We start from the raw sequence: 4,525 nt of genomic DNA, 5'->3' as shown, positions 1-4,525 counted from the left end.
TCAGGGAAGGGGCAGAGAGAGAGAGAAGTAGAGAGAGAATCCCAGGCAGGTTCTGCATTCTGAGCCTGGAGCCCAACATGGGGCTCCTTCTCATGAAGCATGAGATCATGATCTGAGTTGAAATCAAGTCAGACACTTAACCCACTGAGCCACGCTGGTGCCCCTGAAATGTTTGGGTTTTTATATGTCATTCTCATATCAAAAGAGGATGATTGTTTGGTTTCTTATGTTTAAATATTTTTAATATACGATACATTGTTTATAAATCTGTTTATCGGAAGTTAATATGTGTGGTGATTTTAAACTAAATATTGCCAATTCTTTGACACGCCTTCATTAAAGGATCAGAGTCTAATTCCCCTGTCTAGAATATGGATGGCCTTAGTGATTTTTCTCTAACAAACATAATGTGATAGATATAATGCTGCATGACTAGTTAGGTCATACAGCTTCATCTGGCTCTCTGTCTTAGGACACTTGGAACCCAGGAACCCTGTTGTGAGAAAGCCAAAAACAGAAGGACAGGCCATTGTGTAGGTGTTCTGACCTGATAATCCCAGCTAAGGTCCCAGTCATCAGTGCGTACTAATCACTAGACATGCAAATGAACAAGCCTTCAGATGATACAAACCTCTGGCCTATGAGCTGCTCAAGATGAGGCCAGGTGCATTAGAAACAATCTATCCCTGCAGAGCACTACCCAGATCCCATGTTCATGAGAATGCTGTTTTAAACCACTAAGTTTTGGGGTGGTTTGTTAAGCATTTGAATCCCTGTTTCTAGGGACTAGCTCTAGCTCAGGTTAGCTGTAACAAGTAGGAAGGAAATGGAGGAAGCAAAAGAAAATGTCCTCCCCCCCCCCCCCCCCCCCCCACTTTTCCTCATTTCCTTAGATTGAAAATCTTAGCACCTCCTAGTACTAATTGTTGGCAATTAAGTATAGTTTTGAAGTGCCATTAGGAACAAAAAAACACGATAAGGGGGACCTGGTCTATCTATCTAAACTCTTCCTTGAAGGCTTAGTGTCTGAGCAGGAAAAAGAGAAAGCTTGAGTCTATTTCTCCTTTTCTTCTCCCCTAAGTATACCTAGTTTCAAAAAGGAGGGGAAAGCAAGATTTAATCATTTCTTGCCCTCATCTCTCTTCTGAATTCAAATCTTTTAAAGGTGATTTTTTTTTCCCCACTAAATGACTACACAGACACTTCAATCTTATGAAGGGACCAAACCTACAACATATTTGCATTCCTTATCAAGGAAGCAGGATTTACTGACCAAAGTGATACACTAAGGATACCACTCTGTCTTCAGTCACTCATCACTGCCCTTGAAAGGTTCCTCAGGCTCCTCTCCTTCTAAATGTGGACACTCCCTAGGGTTCTCTTTTCAGACCTCTTCTCACTTGACACAATTTCTGGTCCGTCTTACACATTCCCATAACTTTAGTTACCACCTACATTTTAATGACTCTAGAGAGCCAGACTTTACTGCCAACCCTGATGGGATAGTTCCCTGATAGCTGCAATTCTACACAGAAAAAACAGGGTTCCTCCTCCTGAACCTGAGGTCCACTCCTCCTCCTAGTCTACACACTAGAGCAGAAACCTGGGGATCCCCTGTCTTTGCCCCACACAACCAGTTTTCCATTCCACCAATTCATTACTTTTCTCGAATCCCTCTTCTCTCTAGCCCCACTGTCATTAGGTACACAGCAGTGGTCCCAATCCATGCTTACTTCCATCACAGGCTGTTTTACATTCCATCTTCAAGTTCCAGCACCCCAACCAATGTAATCTTTTCACACCTGACCACGCACTTCCATTAAAATATCCTATCTTTGTTCTCCCTTTCCTATAGCTGTTAATCTTGAGGCCCAATAGTCCTTTACTCACAAACCCCTTGACAATGTATACAAAATTGTAGTATAGGTCTATAGGTACGTTTTTATGGAGAGAGGCCATATTCCTTTCCATAGGTTCTCAAAAGGATATGTGTCTGCAAAAAGGTTAAAAACTTGAAGGTCTCAGGCTAAAGTCTGAACCCCTGGTCTTTGTTCAGCTTCCTTTCTCATGCCCGTCTTCCCTCCCCTCTTGTCCCATGCTTCTCCCTCTGTAGTTCCAGGCCTTTGTACATGCTGCTTTACTTGCTCACCTTGGGAAGCCCTTTCCTTTCGTAGCTGGCCTAACTTTTGCCATCCATGAAACCACCTTCTTTCTTTTGAGAAACATCTCAGGTCACACTACCTACAGAAAACTGTGCAGGGAGGGCTAGCCCAGCTGGGTGTCAACTGTTGGCTCCCTGAAGCCAGCCTAGCAATTGCTCTTTTTTAGCATTTACCCCCTGGATTTCCAAACCGGAAAGATGGTGGTGGGAGTGGGGGGGGGGGGGGGGGGGGGGGGGCGGGGTGGTGAGGGGAGAGGGAGAAGAGAAAAAAATAAAACCTATAAAGCCTGTAAAACAAGCAATGACTGATAATTGTTTCTGCAGCACTTATACACTGTAGAAGAATGCCAGGCTGTAATATACATTTTTATAGTACTTTCTGGGGAGGAAGAAATTGGGTGGCAAATATGTAATTTATATTTGCCAGCAGTTTTGATGATAAATACCACACACACCTTCCTGTTCCAGAATATTGTACAGGAATTTTCAACATCATCCAGTTTTCCTTTATTTTATACCTAGACACCTCATGGTGTTACTTATTTAATAAATCCTTTAACAATGCAGTTCTGATATTCTATAACTTGCTAGGAGGACTGCTGGGTCATATATCTGAATTATTGCTTCTGGTTCACCCAACACCAGAACAGTCTACCATCACAATGTGTCCCTAAAATTCTCCATCTACTCTGGAGTATGTTCCAACTTTTTAAAATAAAACTTGGGTCTGACTAGTACACGAGTGAGACCTGCTGTGCCTTATAGCACAAGCTCTAGCCTTTTCTCTTTAAAAAAAAAAAAAAAAAGTTCTTTTAATTGTTGTCGCTTAACATAGCTCTTTGCCCTTCTCAGGCCGACTGATCTGAGTGAAGTGTACTGCCCAGGCTAGTAAGGCATCAACTTATAAATAGCGCTTACCGCGCTGAGTCACCAAAACCCCGAGTTTCCCCAAATAGCTTATAACGACTGCAGGAATCATAGCCCCCCGGAGTGGTGACTGACTCCCACCACACACCCGCAGGACTTTAGGCCCGCGCCTCTGAGTGGGTCCACAGCCACCAGGCGCCCCGTGAACGCGGGCAAGACCGCCAAATTCCCAACCGAGAGTCGAGTGTTGGACCTCGCGCGCACTAGGACGGCGCTCTTGGGACGCAGAGGGACTTGGCCTTGACTGCTCCGGGGCCGCCCCGCCTCCTCCGGAGCTAGGAGCCGCGGGGGGCCGGCACCAGCCTCCGCCCAGCGCCACCCGCTCACACAATGGGACGTGTCGGGAGGGGGTGGCCACGGCTCCCGCTCTGGTCCCAGGCCCGGCTCTTTGGATTGCTGGGGAAGCAGCGACGCGCTAGGGCAGTGAGGAAAACCCCTGTCCACCCTCCGCCCCCTCCCACGCTTCGAAATGGCTACAGCCGCAGTTACTGGGGGCTGGAGAAAAAGAGATGGGGGAGGGAGCGGAAGTGCCACCCCCTGCAGTCAGAGGATGGTGACGTCACCCCTACAGTCAGCCTGTAGCGGGGGCGTCTGCCCGTCACGTGGTGCAGCCCCCCCTCCCCGCCGAATCCCGCGCGCGCTTCCCTCCCCCAGCTCCGACTCCCACCTCTCCCCCGCCCCTTCTCCCCAACTTTCACCCTCCCAGCTCCAGCACTGCTGTCAACAGCGCCAGCTCCGCCCCCTCCCCCGCGCCCAGAGTAACCGCCACGGCGGCGCGGCGGGCGCTCGCGCACAGGTCCTGGGCTCCTCGGAAGGAGAGCGTGCCCCCTGACCCCACCTTGCCCCCCAGTTCCTGGCGCGCTGGGTGCGTGGGCACCGGAGCCAGGGTGAGCGGCGGCGTGTGGCAACAGCTCTCCTCTGCTCAGCCCTCCCACAGCAGCCGCAGGACGAGGCGGAGACGCCAGGTCCGAGCTCGGAGGGGGCGAGGCGCGCTCCGCGGCCTCCTGGCCCTGGCACCTCTCCGCCGGGGGTCGGTCCCCGAACGGGAGCGGCAGCCGGGAGCCCGCCTTCGACCCGCGCCGGGCGGCCGGCGCCCAGCGCCTCCGCAACGCTCCCGCCTCCGCTCTCTTTGCCGCCTGGGCGGCGCACGCTAGTCCTGCCTGGCTTCGTCTCTGGCCGCGGCGCGGGCAGCGGCCGTAGGACGAGGGGCCAGGCGCTGACCGCTTCCTAGAGCCCCCTCGGTCACCCCGCCGTGGACTGCTGGGGTTGCAGATTTGGTGGCTGTCACTGCTTCGCCTCGTTCTATTTTTCCCCTCAATTCCCTTCTAAAAGTAGAGGCTTGGGGGAGGGAAAAAAAAACAGTGTAGAAAGGGGCGGTACGAACTGACCTGTCAACGGCGGAGGAGGAAGACCCCCGGTCGGGGCGAACTCTCGAGC

This window comes from Panthera leo, chromosome A1, assembly GCF_018350215.1.
Source record: "Panthera leo isolate Ple1 chromosome A1, P.leo_Ple1_pat1.1, whole genome shotgun sequence".
NCBI classification, from domain to species: domain Eukaryota; kingdom Metazoa; phylum Chordata; class Mammalia; order Carnivora; family Felidae; genus Panthera; species Panthera leo.
Note: the sequence above shows the minus strand (reverse complement) of the source record.